Below are 24944 nucleotides of genomic sequence, written 5' to 3' on the forward strand. Positions count from 1 at the left end.
TGCTTTCCTACAACTGCTTCACTTCTCCTACTTCCTTTTTCACTCTTGCCAGTAAGTCAAGTGATAGCCAGGAAAAAAGCAAGTCATGATGCCCAAACGGCTCATGTGGCTTAAATGAATAAGCACTGCATTCCAGGAAGTCAAACAGTTGAAATCCCAAACTTTCAAGTGATTGTACATACGTTATTTGACTTCCCTAAAACTTAAATAAGTATTGTAACCAACAGCTAAGAGAAAGTCATTTTTCTGTTTATTATAGAAAACTATTATTCACTTTTTTTATGCAGAAAGAAAGTGAGGCTCAGGACTTATCTAAGTCCATGTGGGCTGCTATACCAAAATACCGGGAGGCTTATAAACAACAGAAATATACTCCTCATGGTTCTAGAGCCGGGAAGTCCAAGATCAAGGCGCCAGCAGATTGAGTGTCTGGTGTGGGCCCTTCTCAGGGTTCATAGAGGGTGCCTTCTTGCCATGTATGCACATGGGAGAAGAGGTAAGGGATCTCTCTGGGGTCCCTTTTATAAAGGCACTAATCGTATTCATGGACACTCCATCCTTACGACCTAATCATCTCCCCAAAGGCCTCCACTTCCAGCTACCATCACCTTGGGGGTCAGGTTTCAGCACAGGAAACTGGGGGAGACACAAACATCAAGACCATAGCAAGGGGGACTAGAAAGGCTTTGGGAGACAAAAAGCCCCACTGGGATCCAAGCCCGGGTCTCTGCCTTCATCCACCCACTGAGCTGCATGGCCTGACCTGAGAGGATTTACTGTCCAATGGCTCAAGAAGAGAGTGACAGCAATCTTTTGGGGCTTCTCAAAATGTCCCAACGATGGCTCTGCCTCCCTGCCTGAGCCGCCAGCTGCTGTCTCGGTCCCCATTTCTGCAGGATGGTTCCTCCACATCGTCCGTGCCACACAAGGGGCTCCAAGGGCCTGGACGGGAGGAGCCTGTGACAATGTCACTGACAGCAGCAGATCAACAGCTGTGGCCTTTAGCACCACCACACAGCAGCCACATGCTCCATGGTGTGTGTGGGGCCTGTGGACACAGGCGCAAGTGCTCCCACATAGAGGGGAACACCGTCAAGTGGGTATAACACAGCACACGCTACCACCCAGTCTCGGGTCTGATGCGAGACCTAAGCGTATGTGCTGAAGCAAGGCTTCATACTCGCCTGAGGAATCTGAGTGCAGCGTCTAAGGAGGTCACTGGGCGATATACGTGAACACAGTAATCAAGGACTCAAAACCCAAGTGCAATAATGTGGGAGAAGCCACAGCCACATTCAGTTCCTGGAAGACTGAGCCACTCCCTTAGCCGCGTGCCCTGCAGGAGCCGCTGAGGAGTTATGGCCCTCATATCCCCAACAACGACGGCATTATATTTTTGGAATGAGAAGGTGCTTTGTTATTGCCGGGGGCTTTCTTCCCTGCGGTTCAAAGCTGTATTATCAAAAAAATGAACACAGATATATTTCCCTGCACTGTGATCTGATAGGAATAAGAGCTTATCCATCCCTCAGCAAACTGCCAATTGCTGCCGTTAGAAATTCCATATTCAGTCATAGTTAAGGATTTTGGAATACACTTTGAACCAAAGAATTCAATCCCTTAAGCAGCTGGCGACAGACCTCATTTAAGAAATGGAAGGAACAACAGCAGGCTCATCTCTGCAGCTGTGGCTCAGAGGTGGCTGGGCCTGCAACACAGTCAGGACAAGCAGCCCACCCCCTCATCCTACTCCGCAGCTGACACAAGGTGCAAGCAATGCGGACAAAGGCAACACACAACAGGGGTGAGGGACAACACCTCTCAGTCCTCCTAGCGGAGGGGGAATCTCTCCACGTCTGAAATACTCCCCCAAAGGTACCATCTTCCCCACTCACCACTGTATTCAGAAGCACTGCTCCCACACCACTGAAGGTGCACAGTACCCCGGGAAAGGAGCCTATGTGTGGACAAAAAAACCTCAAATAAACCACAGTCGGAAATCAGCTATGCCTAGGAGTGTGTGAACAAGAAACGCCTACTCCTCTGGGAAAGGGGAAGCCCTCTCCAGAGCAGGATGGAAAGCAAGAGCAGAAGGGCTCCACACAGCCCCCAGGAGGCCCGAGAAGCGCACCCCACGTGACATCTGGAAGAGGCAGCCAGCAAGGAGGTGTGGCCAGGTCACCGGGGCTGCTGGTCTGGGGTTCAGGAAGTGGGCAGCAAGGCCCCTGTGCCATCCACTCTGCTCCTGCACGTGCTCAGCATTCTCCATAATGAAGACTTTAAAAAGAAAAGTATCTTGGGAAAAAAGAAATAGGGCTATACTAGTCTAGTTCTTCCAACTTTGTGTGTATGTGTGCAGGTATTTGTGTGCACGCCTATGCATATGTGTGTGTGTGAGCACAAATGTGTTTGCGTGCATGTGTATTTATGTGCGTGCATGTGTGCATATTTATGCATGTGTGTGTTTGTGTATGCCTGAGATCGGGAGGGTCGGGGAAACCAGCCCCCCCTAGTCCTCACATGGAAAATAGACCCACGTGCAGTGAGTTCATGGTAACACGAAGTCAGCTTCCAGCATAGCCTTCCACTTGGAGCCCAAGGCAGGGCTGGAAACAAACAAAACAGCTGACCCATGAGGTCTGTAACAGTAGCAAAATCCCAAGACTCTAAAACTCCTCTTCCCTGGACCTAGAGCCATGAGGACAACCTGTCAGGACACCTACGGAGCCCCCATAGGCAGGGCCAAACAGTAGATGGGGCAAAACACTGCTGCCACCCCGACTGCAGACCCAAATCATACCTGGGGATTCCGTAAGCACAGACACCATCCCCAGGAGATCTGAAGGTTCAGGCACCAAGACAAGGTAGAAAACCACATGCTTCTTCCTTGGGATGTCTGTCACTTCCCACACGGCCCTTCCAGGCCACCTCCCTTCCCCACTCACCAAAACTCTAAGCCCTACAGGACAGAGCCAGGCCTCCTTTGGTCACAGAGGCCATCGGGCAATTTAATCTCTCCAGGCACTCACAAACCTCAGTGAACATCACTAAACCTTACTCCAGGGTTCCCAGGTTTCCATGGCAGCTGAAAACCCCGATCCATCTATGCACAGCTATCTCCATAATGAGGCAGAAAAGTCCCCAGGCCAGGGGAATGCCCTGGACCTCCCTGCTCCTGCCCTCTCTCCCCCGAGAGGCAGTATGACAAGGCAGTGAGAAACCAGGGACCGTGTGCCACTGAGAAGGAGCTGTTGATGTGGCCAGGGGACAACTATTGAATTCTTATCTGAAATCAAATTCTTAAGAATTATTTTCTATGATTAAAACTGTGGATTTCAGAGCTCTTCGGTTTATTCTTGAGATGAAAGGTATACACCATATCCCAGCCCTGGCTTTCCTAAAGAGTTTTCTTCCCGTGGCTGCAGTCCAAAGAGGCCCCCACCCCACACATATCATTCAATGAAGGCCAACTCAGCTATAAAAAGTCCCACGGGAAAGCAACAGAATGCTTACCTTGGCTTCACATTTCTTGTGGCAGGAATACTTGCAGGCTGGAAGAAAAAAAGAGAGAGAGAGAGAGAGAAAGAATGTGTGTCAAGCAGTCTCTCTAGCAAGAATTCTTAAATCTCCAAACCCTCTCAATCCTTCAAAGTCTCTAGCTTGAAGATCCTATGGGTGGCCTCTCTCTGGCATGAGGGAGATTTTTACATATGACACACGGCAGTGTGGACAGAAGGCAGTGCGACATGGTGTGCAAGAGCCAAGTTACAACTATTGTCTGTTAGCAACAGCTCGAGTGGCTCCGGTGGGAATGTCTTGGGAGTAGGTTCATGAGCAGATTGGTTTTTCAAGGGATATGTACATCCAGCCAAACTGGATCCCTAAAGAAGAATAGTGAATTTCAGCAGCAGAAAGCATTCATGTGTGCCCAGAAATTACAGCTGATCCCTGAAAAAAGAAGAGAAACTGGAAAATGCCCCTTAAGAATCAGAATTTAAAGTGTCCATGAAAGACTGGATTAGAGCCTTTAAATTTGTGAGAAAGTCGTGCATCTGGATTTCGGAACTGCTTCCACTTCCGGCCAACCTGAGAACTGACTGTCAGAATAAATTCATGTCTAAATTCCTATAGAAGAATCCTTCCAGAGGGGCCATTGTGTGAACGGAGCGAGTCCTGTGTCCCTTTGGAGGCCCTAACAATGCGATGCGGAGCTGGAACCAATGCAGATTTCACAGGCCCTCCTGCCCAGAGGCTGCAGCTGTGATGATGAGGCATAAACCTCCCCATGACCACCATGGGCATGCTGCAGGCAGGCCTTGCAAGACAGGGAAAGAGAAATGAAGCAACAGCACCAAATAATCCCAGTACAGCCTCCTGTGCCAGCTCCAAGGGAGCGTCAGGTACATGCCCTCCCTTCCTTCATGTTTGCCAGCCCACAGAGACAGCTGAGAGAGGAGGGAAAGACACTTGAGTTGGCGAACAGTGACCAAAGCCTCCCATCCAGGCTCTGCCCCTCTAGCTGGGTCTGTGTTTCCTCCCACGGAGCTATCATGGGTCAAATGGAATCCTTCAAGGGACCTTGCTTTGAAACTAGGAAGTAATGTCCACAGGCAGAAGTGCATGGAACCTGAAGACCAAGGCCTCGGAAGTCGGAGAGAGGGGCCCCACATCCCAGCTCTGCGTGTTGACGCCCTGTGAATTTAATCAATGTCTCACTCCCCCTCCTGCACTCCGTTTTCTATGACATGTTAAAGTCAAAAAGGTTTGTGTAGGGTTGAATGAGAATGAAACAGATAAAGTCACTTGCCCACTGCCTGGCAGTTACTAGAACTCCAGTAGTTACAGCTAGGTTGTTATCTTTGTATGATCTATTTTTTTGAATTGCTGAATTGTCTTTCTATACCTCTGAGGTTTGTGAGATTATTCCCAAAGACACGTATTTATCCTACACCTTCTAATGGGCAAAACACACAAAGGTGATCAGTGATTTTCAAATCAAGAGAGACTTGCCATTGGGAAACAAGGGGCTTCCACACAAGAGTAAAAGTCCAGACAGAAACCATCCCCGGCAGAGGCCAGCACGAAGGACTGAGATAAGGAGAAGGGCGGTGGGCAGGCCTCTGGCCTCTGGCTGAGTGAGAGTCAGGGAAAGAATTCTGCCCACACACGTCTACCAGCATGTCACAGGACCATGACATCATGCAGCAGTCAGCCTTCCAGATGGCCCGGGTGACCTCAACTCATGGCCCCCACGCCGGTGTGTAGCCCCCTCCCACAGTGAATCAGCTGGGCTGTGTGACAGTGCAACCTGGCAGAGGGGGTGCTGTGTGACTTTTGTGGCTAAAAGGCATCATGGCTTCTGTCCTGGTCTCCAGGATCACTCATTCTGAGGACAGCCAGACGCCATGTTGTGAGGACACTCAAGCGGGCCTGTGGAGAGGCCCCCATGGAGAGGAACTGAGACTTCCCACCAACAGCTGGCCCCAGCTTCCTGGCCACAGAAGTGCGCTACCTTGGAAGCTGGTCTCCAATCCCAACCAAGCCTTCAGATGGTGCAGCCTCTCCAGAGACCCTGAACCAGAACTGCCCAGTCACCTATGTCCCAAATTCCTGATCACTGACATAGTGGGAGATAACAGATTCGTACTGTTATGCTAAGGTACTAACTTTGGGGGTCATTTGTCATACAACATACCAACTCAACACAAAAAAAGGGCCCTGGTCAGTACAAGGGTGGCACTGGTATGATACATCCATGGTGGGTGGTCCACTCGGCCACCAGACAGCCATCCGTTATCGTAGGGCAAAATCATTAAATTTCAATTATCATAGTGAAACCATATAAACTGCCCATCAGCTAAGACTGCAATCCTGAGAGGAATGGCCATTGTTTCTGGTATGTAGACAAATGACCCTCAAAGTTTTACAAATGTTTAGACTAAGACTTTACACTCGATTGCCAGCAGCATGGGTAATCCTCAGAGTAGCAAGTCCACTGTCAATCTATCTGTGGCCCAGCTCTGGTCACTACTGCACCAGGCAGCATACAAGATACTTTCCTGTATGTTACTGCACTTGCTCCTCGCAAGCACCTCTCGGGGAGAAACTGTAAGGATGTCTCAGTCAAGGCGGCAGCCACGGTCCATGAAGATGGGACTCCAGCCCGTCTGTACATCAAGTTCAGTGTTTTCATCCAGCCGTACTCTCCCTGCCTTTCTGACGTATTACAAAATATGAATAGAAGAGTGCCCAGGCCCAGCTTCTTATCCTGCCACCCACAGGAGACGGCCCCCTGCCTGCCCTACCCCTGGCCTGCCCTAACCTTGCCCATGCCAACCCCAGCTCCTCATTCACGCCATCCTGCACCCACCTCCCCTCCTGGGCCCAGCTCAGCTGCCTCTGTGCCTGAACTCACACCCTTCTGTGCCACTGACCCATCATGGCAGGTCATCATGGCTTGTCATATCATGATGATTTCCCTGTGTCCACCTCTCCCAATGGGCTGCAAGCTCACCAAGGGACAGCGTCTCTGTTGTGTATGACCAGGGTCTCACAACAGCAGCACTAACAGGAGTGACAGGCAGCTGATATCTCAGCACCTAAAAGCTTGAACTGCATGGGTATTACCAAATTTCCACCACACCCTGGAAAGAAGCTACCTGCCTTCACCTGGTTTACTAATGTGAGGCTGGGGTTTGTGGATGAAACTGAGGATTCATGTGCTGGATAACTGTGTCCCAATCCCGACCTGTTCCAGGTCTGCTTTCAGAAGCCCATAGCCAGTAGGTCCACGTGCTGTGGAGACCTCATTACCTGATCACCGTTTAGAGACTCGGGGCTGTGAAGGTGCTGGCCACAAGGGAGGCTCCAAAACAGTAGAAGAATTTCACACCAAAATTCATCTCTGAAGCACACAGACCCGGAAGACAAAATGTACATGTTCTTTTTGACCCTCAGCCACACGGACCCACCTCCTTTTTGGAACAGCACTTGTGTGAGCTGTCAGCTAAACTAGCCACCTTCTCAGGGAATGTCATTTTTATTTGAAAGAACTCCTAGCAGACAAAATGTGGTTATTCAGACTCGAGTGCTTGTCATTTTCTCAAAAATGAAGTGAGTCTGTCATCATAAACCCATGTCAAAATTTGAGATTTCAAGTGAACATCAGAATTTTAGAAGACTTGTACCCAGGCCAGGCACGGTAGCTCATGCCTATAATCTCAGCACTTTGGGAAGCCGAGACGGGCGGATCACTTGAGGTCAGGAGTTTGAGACCAGCCTGGCCAACACAGTGAAACCCCATCTCTACTAAAAATACAAAAAATTAGCTGGGCATGATGATGCATGTCTGTAATCCCAGCTACTTGGGAGGCTGAGGCACAAGAATCACCTGAACCCAGGAGGCAGAGGCTGCAGTGAGCAGAGATCGCGCCCTGGGTGACAGAGTGAGACTCTGTCTAAAAAAAAAAAAAAAAAGGAAAAAAAAGACTTGTACCCATCACCAGAGCCTAACAACTCCTAGGACATTGCTGTTAAATCAACAATAATATTAACAAATGTGGGGATTTTCCTGAGACTATATAACAAATATGTCAACATTTCAAAGTTCTGAGTAATTGTCAGTGGACCAATAATTTCCAAATAGCCAGTGCGTGGTGTTCCACACTGGGTAAAAGATGCACTTGGTGTGCAAGACAGGCCAGTGGATTTTAATAAAACAGAGTAGGAAAAACTCTACCAATACACTTTCAGATTCCACAGTGAAACTGAACTTTAAGCAACTGTCACTTGAGTTTTGGTGTAGAATCAAAATGGAATATCTACAATGGCCTGAAAAGCCTGTTAAAATGCTTCCTTTTCCAAGTAGATACGTTTATGGGGCTAGATTGTCTTCGATACTTCAAACCAAACATTGCAGAAAGACTACATGCAGGGGGAACCAGCCTCTTGATTAAGGCTGCATAATAGAATCACAAAACAATGCCCCTCCTCTCACTTTGTTGTTTTCAAACATACAGTCATTTTTTATTAAGCTTATGTTCATTTTAACATATAATTGGTTCATTACCGTTGCTTTTAAATGACTTAAATATTTTTTATATTCATCAGTTTCCTATTTCTAATAGGATAAATCGTGATGAATACAAACCACACCGACAGGAGCCCTTTAGGGTCTTCTAGGACCCGTGGGTGCCTGAGACCTGCAGCACGAGGGCAACCCCGTTCATTCTCCTTGCCTGAGGCTCTCAGAATGGGGTAAGGACCCAATTTTGACCAATAGAAAGGTAAGTGAATTCTCCCACGGGCTTCTGGCGAAGGCCTTTCCACTCCTATGAACGAAGCAAGAGAAGGAAAATGCCTCAGCCTCTGGAACTTGCCCCTCTGAGCACAGAGCTGGACCCATAGGAGGAACCTGGAGAACTCAGGCTGCAGAACCGGGGCCCAGGCACACTGCCGGGAGCCCACCAGCCGCCGCACCTCCCCCTGCAAAAGACACATGCGCTGCTGACTGGGAGAGGCTCCATCCACGCAGCCCATTATTGGCTGCCACGGTGCCTTCCACAAAACTCCACGTACTTTAGACGCCTTGTTCCACCTGTTCCCACAGGGACCAGGAAGAAAGGCACATTCTCGCTCCGTTGTACAAACAGCAAACTGCAGCACAGAGCAGAAGCTGCCTGCTCTGGGAGGCAGAGCAGGTTAAGCAGTGACACCAGCTGCCAGCCCGGCTCTACGGGGGCAGAGCCCACCTCCCAGAGCTGGACTGGAACACCCAGTGAGCTGGTATGCAAAGGCTCTTCTGTGCCTGGTGCAAGAACTGGGGCTCCACATGTGTGAGCCCACTAAAGCAAACATCTACCATGAGCTACACACCAGGACCAGGAGCAGATGTCCAGGGACCTCAGGAGCTGAAAGTCTGATGCTCACTCCAGCCCCTCACCAAGGATCCGTGCCAGTCATGTCCCCTCTGGCACCCATTTCCCCTTCTGTAATTAGGAGTAGAACAGGGTGATAGCCAAGATTCCTCTCTGCCATGAAAAAAAAGTTTACCTAAGCAATAAAAAGATAAAATTATACATACATATATACACACAAAATAGTAGGTAGCTACTGAAAAATTATGATCTCAAATTATTTCACATGTGAAAGTTCTCATAAAAGGTAAGGCTAACAGATATACAGCGCTCTGTGTTGCCTGAAATAAACTTTGTGAAAGACAGATATATGTGGTGGCCTCATCCATAGGAGAGAATATGACACTGGAGAGAGACATCACAACTCAGACAGAAACGAGGGGCCAGATAATAAAACTGGGAAAACTGGTTACTCCATGAAAAACATCATAAAATAACAACATAAATACCATGAATTTTAGATGCATCAATCATAGAACTGATTCAGAATTGGAAAAGCTGAAATCAGTATTAGAATAAAATATCAGAGAACATCTTTGTGACCTTGGAGAAGGGCAGGCATTCTAAAACAAGGAACAAGAGCATGAACTCAATGAAAAGAAGAGTAGATCGGAAGAAACCAAACATTACAACTTTTGTGTGACAAACAGGCCATGAGAAAACTTACATAAGCAACTGACTGGAATGTTTGCAATGTACAAAGTGGAAAGATAAGAAACTGACCTTTTCTGAGGACAAATGTCATTAGAAATTGGCAAAAGTTCTGCCTAGTATCACATATAAGATTTAGTATTCATAATATAGTGAATTCTTAGAAATAAAAAAAACTGATTTTTAAATTTTTTAATTTTCAAAATGTTATTTCGTTTTCTAAATGAAATTCTATTTCTAAATGTTTTTTCTTTTTAGAGATGAGGTCTCACTCTGTCACCCAGGCTGGAATACAGTGGCATGACCATAGCTCACTGCAGCCTCAAATTCCCAGGCTCAAGCAATCCTCCTGCTTCAGCCTCTAGAGTAGCTGGGACCACTGGCACGTGCCACTGTGCAGGCCAATTTTTAAATTTTTTGTAGAAATAGAGTCTTGTTTTGTTGCCCAGGCTGGTCTCGAACTCCCAGTTTCAATAGATTCTCCCGCCTTGGCCTCCCAAAATACGGGGATTATAAGCATAAGCCACCTCACCGTACCCTAAAATAATCTAATTTTTAAATAAGCAATGAGCAAAGGATTTGAAAGGCTATTTTGCTAAGTAAACAGAAAATGCTGCAGGCAGCTTTTCTGTATCTTTTTAGATGTTCAACCTCATGTAATCACCAGATGAATGAAAAACATAATAAAAAGGAGACATCACTTTTCATCTATCATCTTGCAAAACTGAAAAGCTGAAAAATCTCAAGTGAGATAGTCGATGACATTCCATGAAAGTAGGCTCCACCAAAAGCATTTTCCTGTGAAGAGCCTGTCCCTTCTCCAGCCCAGCTTACCCTCCGGCGTCTGAGCGGATGTATGGCAGGCCCCTTCTCATGGCTTTGCCTGAACACTCGGCTCCACAGCTGACAGTCTGCAAACCACACATCAGTTCCCTTGTCAGACGAGGTTTCCAGACTCATGTTTAAGAATCCTGGCTCCCGCTGTAGCAGTTACAGCCTAGAGCTGTCTGGCTTGCAAACGCCCAACATTTTTATATGTTGTCTTGGAACTGCTATTCTTCACAACATCTCCACGAGCCTTGGGAATCCAGGCCACTGTCTTACAGGGTTGTCAGAATCTTTTATACAACACTCCACACATATTGACCAAGTTATAAACAAGCCTGTGAGTCACCCTCTGCTTCTCTTCGCTTCAGCTGTCAAGTTGTCCCAGTAACAGGCTCCATGAGGCAGGAGGGGAGTGACTGACCCACAGCGGGGGACTGCCAGACAAGGCCTGCCCAATGCCCACATTCACTGCTCGACCCCGTGACCCCACTGTTGCCTTGTTAGACTTAAATAACTACCGTGTTCTCCTGGAGTCCTAATACTGCACCTGGCCCAAAGCAAGTGCTAAAAAACACACACCTACAAACCTGCCCGTCTATCTCCAAACCTTTATCTGTAATCACTTAGTGTATTGCTGACTGTGATGGACTCAAAAGACAGGACACAAAACTCTCATCTTTCTTTCCTAGCAGGTGCTTAATAATGTTGGGTTAACCGAGTGGAATAACCCATTACCAAATCTTTCTTACAAAACTCCCTTCATCCCATTTTCCCTCTGGTCTCCTTTCTCAGCTTTCTCCTTGCTTCTTTTCTCCTTTCTCCTTGCTACCTTTCTCAACTCTCATCTCCTTTGGGCCTTCCCTACATCTGTCTCTCTTGTGCAGCGCTTCTTTATTCTGTGCCAACCTGTCTCATTCCATGCTAGTCTCTCTGATTCTACTAGATCACTATTAGATTCTGGAAAACCATCTCTCAAATGGGGAGCACTTCCGCATGGTCTGACCTTGGATCCTCCCTGGATCTACCTTCTTCCAGGGACCAAGTCCCACTTATAACTTTGGGGGCTCAATCTACTCAATTTCAGAATGCCAAGACTCACCCATAACAGCGCCTTCCTCTGTCCTCTGTGAAATACAACCAGTTTGGGATATCGGGGGCAACTGGACCATGTTAGGCCACCCAAGGGAACTCAGTGACATGTAGTGAGAACTGGTTGCCTCAGAGTCCTAACTGATGATATGGGCACACCAGCAAGGTTTTGAGCAGTATAAGAAAAACCACAACTGGACACTTAACCCCACTGCTCAATGTCATTTCTATCTTTTCTTTCCCTTACTTGAAGTTCCAAGAGTAGAGATAACAGGGCCCTTACACGTTAATGTAACAGTTTTTAAAACATGAAGTGTTTTCTTCCAACTTAACCACATATGCAATTTGCATTTAACTAGGAGGTTAAAATGTGAAAGTCGGGACCTGAAAGTCCAAGAATGAGCCAGAAAATGAATGGTAAAAAGACTGGCCTGCATCACAGAATATGCCCCTAACCCTTCCCTATCTATCATCACCATCAGTATCATCACGATCAACATCATCATCACAGTCGTCACCACTGCCATTGTTACTATCACCATCAACTGCACTACCACTATCACCATCACCAGTCACAGCACTATCATTACTGTCATCACCATCATCATCACCATCATTGTCACCATTCATCAACATCGTCACCATCACCATCATCATCACTGTCAACATAATCACAGTGCTACTGTTACCATCAACCACACCATCACCATCACCATCACCATCATCATCACTGTCAACATAATCACAGTGCTACTGTTACCATCAACCACACCATCACCATCACCATCATGATCATCATCACCACCACCATCTTCACCAACATCACACCATCATCATCACCATCAACACCATCGTCACTAATATACCATCATCATCAATTACGCCATCATCCACCATCACCATCATCGTTACCATCATCACCACCAATTACATCATCATTATCGGCATCACCACTGTCACCCTCATCACCATCACTAACAACATCAGCATCACCATCATCATTACTAACACCATTGAACACTTTCTGGAGCTCCCCAGTGCTCTTTGTGTTTCATGTGTATTTACTCTGCTATTCCTCACAATGACTCTAAGCAGAAAGAGGAAGAGCAGGAACACTGGCAGGCTGTCTCCACCATCCACCTCACCTCCACCATGCTCTGCTGATTCCCCAGAAATAAGCCAAAGAAAGAACACCTCTACCAAAACGTCACATCACTGTGATGCATGATACTTACATAATCTACGTAAAGGGCATACCTTGTTGTCTCTAGGTAACATGTACACAAAGGAATCAAAATGCAAATGTGTATGACATATGTGAATTATAAGTAGAGAACACTACGAAACTGTCAGTTTGGGGAACAGTATCTATATAGTCTATTGAGAAAGAGGAAATCCTAGAGATTAACTATTCTGACATACAAATTGTAAAGATCACAGCACTGAGGAACAGAAATAGGGTGCAACTGTCCAGGGCCACAGCTTCCTGTGGAGCAGCCCATCCCTGACTCTGCCAGGCTCCCATCTACACTTGCAGTGACTGCCAGGACTCCAACTCAACTCAAGCAGTGTCCTCACATCCTGCCTCTGTCCCGTCTACATTTGTAGTGACTGCCAGGACCCCATCTCAAATCAGTGAGCAGCATCCTCCCATCCTGCCTCTGCCTGTCTACACCTGCAGTGACTGTCAGGACCCCATCTCAACTCAATGAGCTTTAGCGTCCCCATATCCTGCCTCTGACCCAGCTACACCCACAGACCAGCTCGCAGCTCCAACTCAGTAAGCAGCACCCCCTACCCTGCTAGTGCTGGGCCAGGTCCATACTCCTCCTAATACGCTGACAAGAGCAATGGCTAAAATGATTTCCTGTGAAGATACACAAACACACACAAATAAAAATTTAGTTCATGTGGGTCGGGCACAGTGGCTCACGGCTGCAATCCCAGCACTTTGGGAGGCTGAGGTGCGTGGATCACCTGAGGTCAGGAGTTTGCGGCCAGCCTGGCCAACATGGTGAAACTCCATCTCTACTAAAAATACAAAATTAGCCGGGCATGGTGGTGTGCGCCTGTAATCCCAGCTACTTGGGAAGCTGAGGCAGGAGAATCACTTAGACCCAGGAGGCAGAGGTTGCAGTGAGCCAAGACCACACCACTGCACTCCAGCCTGGACAATAAGAGCGAAACTCCGTCTCAAAAACAAACCAACCAACAAACAAAAATCTAGTTCATGTGTTGTATCCCAATTCAGCCTGGTATACTTACACAGGCTCTTTTTCCTTCACAGTGTCATGGGATGTGCCAATTCTATGGTCCTACTGGCGCCTCGCCAACACTGACTGAAGACAAGAGCGCCCAACTTTGCAACAGAAACCCTGCTGTGCTGTTTTCCTGGATGGTCTCCACAAGCCCCTCTTCAAATCACATTCATCTTACCAGGGCCACCAGCCACAGCGTCCTGCAGCCCCACTCTTGACAAAAGAAATCTAGAGGAAAGACGTCATCACCAATCTTTACCCGGGAAAGCCACCCACAGGGCACGCCTCAGATAAGTCTCGTCGGGAAAGGGAAGGGGAAGAGCTCACCCACAGGGACCTTCACCACCTCCGACAAACCAGATGTTTGTAAAGATGCAAAGCTAACTACAAGTTAATACTCACCAAACTAAATACTTCTACCTTTTATTCCCTCCTTAATTCCACTGGTATTCATTAACACCCACAACTGAAACATTTTGTAAGCCTATAAATATGTCCTGGACACCTACGACAGGGCAGAAACTGATCTGGACCTGGATACGATTGGAAACACAGAAAATGTTCATGAATGTACACTGCAGTGCAAGAGGAAAGGAAAATCAACAGGAACCGTGGATTCTATCAGGATGACCTGAGGTACAGGAAAGTAACTCCAGGAAAGTGCAGCGGGAGGCTAAAGGTGGAGGGAGGGTTCCACACTCATTTCTGTATCGGGAGTCAAGAAAAGTCTGAAGGGACAAGAAGAAAAATGGCAGCAAATGGGTGAGAAGGTGACGAGGGGTGGGCCACACAGCCTCAGGGAGGCCAGCACCGAAAAGACACTATAAAATTAATTGTTGGGCCAGGCGCGGTGGCTCAAGCCTGTAATCCCAGCACTTTGGGAGGCCGAGACGGGTGGATCGCGAGGTCAGGAGATCGAGACCATCCTGGCTAACACGGCGAAACCCCGTCTCTACTAAAAAATACAAAAAACTAGCCGGGCGAGTTGGCAGGCGCCTGTAATCCCAGCTACTCGGGAGGCTGAGGCAGGAGAATGGGGTAAACCCGGGAGGCGGAGCTTGCAGTGAGCTGAGATCCGGCCACTGCACTCCAGCCTAGGCGACAGAGCGAGACTCCGTCTCAAAAAAAAAAAAAAAAAAATTAATTGTTGAGGGCATCAACCAATCAATAATCAATCAATCAAGAATCAGTCAACCAAGATAGTCACTCTCACAAACTCCAGTACTTGCACACAGGCCTTTGTGGCAGGTCGACTGGGGTTGCGGAGACCCCAAGGCTCTTGGCTGCACCCAGCCTGCCTCCCACAGCACCATTTCCTCAGCCAGGTGCCTCCCAAAAGGGAAGTCAAACCCCCCAGACTACCCTCTCTTGGACATCAGCCCAGGAATGGGGATAAGGCTCAAGATGCTCCCATCCGAGCGAGAGCAGCCCTCTCTGTGTGCCCGCATGGCACAGGCAGCATTTGATGTCGCCGCAAGGTGCCTCCGCCCAAGTCACAGGGCGGCCCTCTCCGCGTTCTTATCTATTTGCTGTTCTCACTCTCTTCACAGATCCTCACCTCCCCACGCCAGACCTGCCCAAGAACACTGAACCACACTTCAAGACAACAGCCCCTAAAACTCTTGAAGTTTTTATCCCCAGATAATCGGTTTTACTCTTTCTCTCTCATTCTTTCCACGTAATATGATTTTATTTTCTCGAAAAATAATCATTGGGGCCAGGCACAGTGGCTGACACCTGAATTCCCAGCACTTTGGGAGGCGAAGTTGGCAGGTTCATTTGAGGTTACGAGTTGGAAAACAGCCTGGGCAACAGTAAGACCCCCATCTCTACAAGAAAGAATATAAATAAATAAATACATACATACATACATACATACATACATACATAAATCATTGTTATCCCCCTCAAGGGATTCTTATCGTATGGGCATGGTTCACGTGCTCAGACATGAATCTGATCCTCACACAACCCCTTGATGAGTTTCAGTTATTGTCCTCATGTGACAGACCAGCAAACTGAAGCACAGGGAGGCAGTGGAACTGAGGTCTGAACTCACATCAGCCTGGCTCTGGAGATCACAGGCTTAACCTTTGAGCCTCTCAGAAATCAATCGAGGTGGCCTTAATCTTCACGAATAGGACACTGAATCGTCTGTGGCACTGACTAATGTTGATGAAGCACTCAGGAGCTGACAGAGTCCTTTTACATCCCTTGACTCACACGTTCCTCTGAACAGCCTGTGAGCAGGGCCAGCCAGGCCTCACTGCCCACTTTACAGTCCAAAGAATCAAGCCCAGAGACGAGACCCACTGGGTCCCGGCCTGCTGCTTCGTCTCGGGGCGCCAGCTCCCATCCCTAACATTACTTACATAATCTTTGTAAAGGACATACCTTGTTGTCTCTTTACCTTGTTGTCAATCTGCCCCCCATTTAAGATATTCCCCCCTTGGCCGGGCGCGGTGGCTCAAGCCTGTAATCCCAGCACTTTGGGAGGCCGAGACGGGTGGATCACGAGGTCAGGAGATCGAGACCATCCTGGTCTACACGGTGAAACCCCGTCTCTACTAAAAATACAAAAAACTAGCCGGGCGAGGTGGCGGGCGCCTGTAGTCCCAGCTACTCGGGAGGCTGAGGCAGGAGAATGGCGTAAACCTGGGAGGCGGAACTTGCAGTGAGCTGAGATCCGGCCACTGCACTCCAGCCTGGGTGACAGAGCGAGACTCCGTCTCAAAAAAAAAAAAAGATATTCCCCCCAACACAAGGCACGTGTAGAAAGGAAAATGTCTCTGCATCTCCATCAAATACTCAAATGGATCATATTATAGAATATTGCAAAATGAAACGAAAGAAAGAAGATGGTACCGATCCCTCAAAAACATCCGAAGTCTAACTCAGGAAACTCTCTTAAGTACTTGTCTACTTCAAATACCTGTTTGGAAGGAAACAAGTCCCCCACCTCACTCACAGACCCCAGCAGTGGGGTCACTCATCACCATGTAAACCAGGAGCACCCTCCCAAGTACCCCAGGTCCCCCACATACATGGCTGTGACTGTCCAGGACTTCTTTGTCCCTCACTGGCCCAGCAGCCTGGTGGGAGTTGTCTACCTGTGTGTGGGTGACCAGCAGCTAACACAGTAGGCGTCTGATGCGTGCTGGCCACAGTGAGCCGGCTGGAGGGCCACAGTGAGCCAGCGAGGGTGATATGGGAGCCTGCCTGTCCACGCTCACCCTAGGTTAGGGGCCGCCTGGCTGAGTCACACTGAGGCCAGGCTTCGACCCCATCCCCTGAACAGAGCTCCTCACATTTCTTAACATTTCAGGTCTGCCAGTGTCCCAGGGTTGCTGATACCCGCGTTGGCTCCTTGAAGCACAGCACTGCCCCTTCCCTGGCTTCGAGGATGTGGAATCAGAAGTTGCCACGCCCAGGCAGACCTTGAGCACCCAGAGAGCAGCATTACATCCATCTGAATAAACCGACAGAAAACAACCCCACAACTTAACATAAAATTCCAGATCACAGTTACTGCAAAACAAATACTTGGATTTATGAGCTTGGCTACACTGCTCAGTGAGTTTTAAAAATCAAAATCCACCAGCACAATCAACTAACATAACCCAGACATCCCTGGCATGCAGAAACCTCAAATCCTGACAACTTAGACCATTGAGAAACATCTGGGAGAGGTCCAGGCCTTCTTCCCAGTCACAGAGTTAGAAAACAGGAAGGATTTCAGTCAAAATCCACAAGTAAAGTCCATGTGGAGGCGGCTGAGAAAGGCGATGCATTGCAACAGGGGAGCAGAATTTAGAGGCAGGGAAGTGCTACTTCCCATCGGATAACCACCATCGACCAGAAATTATTCAGATGAAATTTGGCCTGGGCACCTCCTCCCGCTTTGGAGCTTCTGGAAGGTTCTGTCATGTTGCCACCTCTCTGGATGGGGCAAGTCTGATGGGAGGGCTGAGCTCAGTGCCCGGGTGGGGGTCAACCCCAGGGTAGGGCTGGGCTTGGCCTCAGGGTGAGGGACTCACCACCTCCAATTGTTCTGGAAAGAACTTTGGAAATAACATCTGCAGCCATTTCACATGGATTTGCCACAGAAGAACTGATCAATGAGCCAGGTGTTTATCTGCACAAATTCATCTGGATTGTCATGCAACTTACATTCCCTGTGCACCTACTGGGTTCTAGGCCCTTTGCTGAGACTCAGGATACCCAAGAGACAGCAGTGCATCACAACATAGGAGGGGCAGTCAGCCCAGGGGAGCAGACAGATTCATAAACAAATGATCAGGATTTGGCAAGTTCCTCCATGATCCTGACAATGTCCACACTCCCTGCCCCACCCACCTCCCTAGAATTGCCTGTCCTTCCTCTGTGCTCTCAAGGAGGCTGCAGATATCTCTGAGAAAGCACTCCTCTCACGGGATCCTGTTGCTGCTCACAACTCCAGCCCACTAGACTCCGAGCCCTTCAAAGCCTTCGTCACCGTGGGCATCGCAATGCACCAGCCACCTGCTCAGTAAAAGTGTGCTGGTGAGGGTTCACCCTGCAAGACAAGACAGCACTCCACTTTGGGAGAGAGGTGTCTCCTCTGTGCACGGGCACCTGGTGAACAACACAGAGCCAGTCCCTCATGCCTCCTGGGCTCCAGCTGAGGGCAGAGAATCACTGCCCCAGTGAACATTCGGATGGCTAGCTAGTCACTGGCCTTGGATAGTACCAGAGGGAAAAGGGCAGATGCTAGGGGACACAGTGACAGGGCAGGGAGGCACCTTCCTGAGGACTTGGTGCTTGAGCTGAAACCTAAAGGATGAGGGGCAGCAGACAGAGCAGCGCCGTTCAACAAAAGGTCAAAAATGAGCCCCGTGCAGCCGGCCTTTCAAAGCACCTGGGGGAGTCAGGAGATACCAAATAAGGTGGGCACAGCCTCAAAGGGGCCACCATGAGGATGCAGACCCAGGTTCTTCCCACTGGATGGTTTACGGTTTCCCAGAGCTATTCTCTGAGTACAAACAGGAAAGGAGCGGAGAGGCAAACAGGAGAGTGAATCTCAAAGCCATCCCAGCCTGGCAGACAAAGGGCCAGATCCAGGGAAGCTGGGTTAGGAAGGAGGAATGGGAGGTTTGCAGGGCAATGGAGACGGGGGCCCAGCCTCCAGGAAGAAGGCCAGCAAGGGCGGAGCAGCAGGTAGGGCTGGGAGCCGGAGCCTGGCCAGGGGCTCTTCCATTCAGTGGATCTGGGTTACAGATATCAGCAGGGATGGGATGCCTGCCCCCCAAAAGTGGGGACACCATATCCCTCTGCCTCCTCAGAGGCAAGCAGGATCATAGATTTGTTGCTTGGATTAAGTTAGAAAACTAAACCCTCCATGCATCAGCAGTCTTTGAAGGCCAAGGGCTCTCGACGGGTGACATTCCCTGGTGTGTCTCCCTAACAGATTTCATATCTGCCCGCCTCTGAGTCGTAAGCCTCTGCACTGGTAGTCAGTCCCACCCACACCCCCAGGCCAGCCTCTGTGTAACTTCCCATCCCGCAGTACTCCTGCTCTGATGATGGGGGCTTATCTCAGCTGCCTCAGCTTGCACCATGACACCTCCTGTCCACAGGGCACCTTGGCCTCAACAGACCACGGCACCTCAGGCTTGGGAGCATCCCCGAACACCTCCTGATCTCTAGCACACATATTAACTTAACATAACTGAAAAAGCTAATGAAAACAATCATGTCTAAAAGACTTCTGAAATATGGAATCCTGTATGTTTTTTAGAAAGAATTTCTATTGTTTATTAACATAATTCCTAGAGTTATGTGCACAAAAACATGATGTCTCTGTCAGTTTGGGCTACCATTTAAAAATTACCCTAAACTAGGTGGCTTATAAACAGTTGCTTATTTCTCACAGCTCTAGAGGTTGCAAGTCCAAGGTCAAGGCACCACAGATGTGGTGTCTGGGGAGGACCCACTTTCTGGTTCGTACATGGCGCCTCCTTACTGCATCGTCACATAGCCAAAGGGGCAAGGAAGCTTTCTAGGGTCCCTTTCATAAGGGCCCTAATCCCACCCATGAGGCTCCACCCACATAACAGAATCACCTCCCCAGGGCCCCACCTCCTAATGCCACCATCCCATGGAGAGTCAGAATGTCAACATAAGAACTTCGGGGAGACACAAACATCCTGACCATAACACAGGGCACACATGGGGCAGTTCCAAAACACTATCCCACAGAAAGAAGAAGGCAGACACTTCTCTAACAAGACAAGTCCTCAGCATCTCAGTGCACACATGCCCAAAGGCACAACACTCACCACGTTCTCAAGCCAACAGCACCAGAAACCAGAGGTGGGCCCGTCCCTTGAGTCAGAATGCCTCTGCCTCCAATGGTGCCCATGGCTGCTGTTTCCTCCCAATGCCTCCACCAAGCACCTTGACTGGGGGTCCCTCCTCGGGGATGGAGCCTGCAAGTGCTCCCCGAAGGGTGGTGGCCTTCCTTCCTCCAGAAGGGGAAGGTTTCTTTCATCTGGGTCGGTTCCCCGTTCCTTCTCCTGATAATCGGCCTCAGGCCATGAACTCAACACGACATGCAGCTTCCCAAGCCTACCACATCCTTAGCTTCTGCCAGTTCTCTCTGCAAAAAGCAAATGGCTGCTTGCCACCACCAACCACAAAGAAAGGACCCAGGGAACCATGGGAACAGTCCCTACTGAAGCCCACCAGGCCAGAGGGCTCAAGGCAGAAGAGTTTCACCACACGGGGCTGATAAGAGGACAGCAAGGAGTGAGGGAGGAATTCAGACACATACACACAAGAATACACATGCATGCACTGCATGCACCCAGGCTGGAAAGGTGAGCACAACTCACCACACTACCCCCAGCACTCACAGCCAGCAAGCTCAGGGCAACTCTTTGGGGAGAAGCTGAACCAGCGCCTTCTGAAAAGGGGGAACATCCAGGGTGCGGTGCAGTGCAGCGCTACCTGCCAGCATGAAGCAGCTGTCTGCTGGGGAGGTGGTGGTCCTGCCCTGCCTCCCTGGCCTGGCAGACCAGGCTCTTTCACGTACAACCCTCCCTGACTCCCAACTCTGCACCACTGGGTCTGCATTTTCATGCCCATTTTAGGGTTGAGAAAATGGGCTTCGCAAAAGCCTAATGTCCCAAACTGCCCAGGATGTGAGTGGCACACCCAGAACTTGAACCCACATCCTGATCCCTTTCTACTGCCTCTAGACAAGACATCCCATCCCAGCGGAGGGGCCCAGAGCCACAGACAGGGACACAGGGAGAGCAGGTGTCTGTGTGCCCATAACGCCTGCATCCTGACTGCCCCTGGACAGGAACCAGCCTAAAAAAGGCAATGAGAGCAGCAATGTGGCCCTACGGTGGAAAGTGAGCTGTGGGGGAGGAGGAGGTGAAGAAGAGAGGGATAAATCAGGCATGAGAAGAGGGGTGAAGTCACCTAACATCATAGCTGTTCATGAGTGATTTTCTTCAAGGAATAAAAAAAAGGTATGTGCCTTTTTTTTCCCCTTGTTACCTCCACTGACCAAGAATCTATTTCACCAATGAGAAAAACCAGTGCTACACTGGGTTTCTTGGAGTAGAGGAGCATTAGCCAAACAGGACAGGAGATAACGCTGCATGAGGTGCTGGCAGCCCTATTGCTTGTCCATGTTGAGTACATGCGGGGTCCTCCAGGCCAAGGTGGGCCTCGAATCCTCGGAGGATTCTAGGTGACGCTCTAGGTGTCTTGCTGCCTTACACCGAAGCAGAACTCCAGAGAGTTCCAAGAGGAGGTGGAAAAGCATCAATACCAACAGAAACCAATAGATGGGTCACAGGGCCACCACACTGGGCCTTGTTCTACTGAGTGCCTGGATGTTGCCAGAAGCGTGTGAAATTTAAACCGTTATCTGGAGATAGCATGCCTTACTGCATCTTCCTTAACAACCAGATGACACACAGCAAGATAAGCCTGTTGAACATCTTGTCCAGATAGAGCACTATTTATTCTCTTCTCTTTCAAGAACAAAAGCAGCTCCTGTGCGCATGCACATTTCCTCTGTCTCTATCTGCCTCAAGATAAGATAATGGACGGCATAGAGCAGCTGAACTCTACGAAGTGGTCTGAACAGGAGGGATGCTCTCACATGTTCCCTCACTACATGGAATATCTGTGTGCTCAAGCAAATGCATTCACGCAGATGCATGCACGCATGCACACACATGGAATCACAGGTCTGTGCACTGCATGTCCTCATATGCATGAAGTCAGTCATGCATGCATGTACTGCACCCACACACTCACACACACTCAGGCACATACACACCACTCTGGCAAGCCTCCTCACCCCTCCCTAATATTTCACACACCACAAATTTAAAATGCCACAAAACAGAGTTCATTTGGAACCAGAGGATCAATCTGGGGTCCTTCCCTGGCCCTTTTGAGTGTGTGCAACTGCAGGACAGAGGAAGAGACTCAAGTCCCAACCCAGGGAAGGCACCAAGACGATGATCCTCCAAGATCAAGAAAGAAGACAGGCTCCCAGCTGTCCAAGACGCACTTGTGCGTTTCACAGCTGGAGGCCGTGCTTTCTGCAAGCTCTTCTGTTTCACTGGTTCTATTTACTTTGAAAATAGTCAATACTACTTAAATGGCAGGAACAGAATACTGAAGCACTAAAGAGGATGTCTGAGATAACTCCTCAGTAAACTCAGTTCTCATTTGTACAAAGGAAAAATTACTCCTCAAGCGGTATAACCAACACAATGCAGCCCAAGCCACTGTGGTAAGTCGTGCAAAAGGCCTCTGTGTCTAAGGAGCTCCCTCCCTGGATTATAGCTCAAGGATGTGTGATGCAGAGTCTAACCAAACACACACGCAGCATCAGCCATGTGAAGCTACCCACAGTGGGTTCCCTTGAGAGCAATCCCAATACCAGTAACAAAACTAAGTGCCACAACACTGGCTGTGCACTGTCTTCTGCCCTTGCAACAGCCCTTACTCTAAGTCCTAGACCCAGAGTGAGGAGACTTTGCCACTGTCAGGGGCAGGACCAGGACCCAGCTCTGTCTGACCTCCGCCTCTGCTCCTAAATCAGACCTGTCCCCACATAGCACCTGACAGGCAGAAGTCAGTTCATGGGGAACCTTTGGCTGTGCAACTTTGCCAGAGATGTCATCACAGGGTGAGGAAGCCGAGAAAAAGCCCATGGTGTCCCTGCTGGTGCCATGCTGCTCGTGACAGCTCTCCCAACGTCGCCCAGTGGCTCCACAGGCACAGGACCAGGGCTCTCGGATCAACACCAGGCCCTGACAGCTCTGATTCCCAGGCTCTCTGGGCTGCTGGTTTCATGGTTCCAATTCAACCACGACTTTCCTTTTCCTTCTTTTCACACTTGGGAGTCAAAGTTAGAGACCAAAATTTTAAAATATGAGCATTTCTATGAGAATGACATTTGAAGATGGAGAGACTCCTCGGGCTTCTATTTTTGCCGTGTTCCTGGAAAGGCACAAAGCCCCTAATGGACCCTGTAGGATATGTGGGACACAGAGAGGCCACTATATTTGCCCACAGACATCTTAGAGCAAGCTTGATGTAGGGCGCTAGTCCGAGAGCACCGGTGCAATTTCTCATCCCCTTACACCTGCAGGCCCCAAACACAAAGGGCCACCACATTTGGCTGACATGGCCCTCCTGAACTGGACAAGTTATGCAGGGGAATGGCCAGTGACAGGCCACGGCATTCACAAATGACCAAGATATCACCCAGTGCAGTGCCATTTGCAAATATGGGCTTAAAACAGTCGCTCACACCTGTAATCCCAGCACTTTGGGAGGCTAAGGCAGGAAAATCACTCGAGGCCAAGAGTTCAAAACCAGCCTGGACAACATAATGAGACTCTGTCTCTAAAAAAGTAAGAAAATTAGCTGGGCATGTGGTGCATGCCTACAGTCCAGCTACCGGAGAGGGTGAGGTGGGAGGATGGCTTGGGCCCAGGAGGTCAAGGCTGCAGTGAGCCCTGATCATGTCACTGCACTCCCATCTGGATGACAGAGTGAGACCCTGTCTCAAAAAAAAAAAAGAAAAAAAGTTTTTAATCACAGGATGTCATATCAGTTGGCTCACAGTACACTATAGCTCCTGTTCTCTGCCTTGGATGCAGATCTAGATGAATTACACAGATGGCTCCCTGGTCTTTGGCTTCTACTTAGACACCAGGGTGGTAGGTACCCACCACTTATCCAACACATTCTTCAGCACTGACTTCTCCAAGGGGGCAAATCATAGGAGGGGCACCCGAGTCTTCTCACGTAGGCTCAGGCCTTTGAATTGTAAGAGAATCCCAAGAGCCCCTTAGAGGCCCCTGGTCACATCCTCAACCCATTAAGGTTTGACTGCATGCATCTTTCCACCATAGGCACCCTACTCTAAAAAGGTCATCAGGAACCACCTGCTGGGGGTCTGCAGGGAGGAAGGCACTGAGGGGAAGGTCCCAACAGCACAGAAGCCTACAGGCTGAGACTCTGCACATTTTCTAGAGGAAATCTCCAACCCTGCAGATGAAATGACCCCAAAGAGCAGCCCCAGCACTCTCCAAGGGCCTCATTCTCCTAGTAACTCCCTCTGTGTGGTGTACGCCATTGGTCCCCCCAGCAGTCCATGCCCCCCACCATTCTCACATTCATTACAGTCACACGTCTCTTACTAGATTTATTAATGCGCAGTCACAAAAAAGAATTGGCAAGTTCCATTCATTACTTGATGTCTAAATATCAAGTACCCAAGCTGGTGGCTTAATTTAGTGACAGAATCTGAAAGGGGCCATACCAAAATGAACCCAAATTCTAAAAACAGAAAAATTTCATTTGCACACTTGAGTAAGAGATCTGAAAGTCAAACTAAATAACCTGAGTTACTGACACTTCAGAGCAGACCCGAGAATAAACTATTAATTTACAAACTGCTGCCTCCTCTCCCATCGGGGAACTCTGCTCTTTCTGTAAAAATGTCCTCATGAGCACATATCTGTGTAAATACAGTTGGCCCCTGCTAAGTAAGGGGATGGGGGGAGGGGAACACATAAGCTAAGAAGGGGAACTCCATGATCTAACTTTCGGAAACTCCGGAAAAAAAAGTTTTCGTTTTGTTTTTTGTTTGTTTTGCTTTGGACTATTCAGCAAGAGAATC

At 48.9% G+C, this 24944-nt stretch overlaps 1 protein-coding gene across 3 annotated transcripts in view; it reads right to left on the reverse strand.

Annotated features, from left to right (window-relative positions):
• The window catches only part of TNS3 (tensin 3), a 307112-nt gene that overhangs the window by 226613 nt on the left and 55555 nt on the right, over positions 1 to 24944 (reverse strand). For all 3 annotated transcript variants that reach the window (XM_023226391.1, XM_023226392.1, XM_023226394.3), the window contains one exon: positions 3514 to 3551. The gene's annotated coding sequence lies outside the window, so the exon portion shown is untranslated. The remainder of the gene's footprint in view (positions 1 to 3513; positions 3552 to 24944) is intronic.

Source organism: Piliocolobus tephrosceles, chromosome 8 (genome assembly GCF_002776525.5).
Source record: "Piliocolobus tephrosceles isolate RC106 chromosome 8, ASM277652v3, whole genome shotgun sequence".
Classification (NCBI taxonomy): domain Eukaryota; kingdom Metazoa; phylum Chordata; class Mammalia; order Primates; family Cercopithecidae; genus Piliocolobus; species Piliocolobus tephrosceles.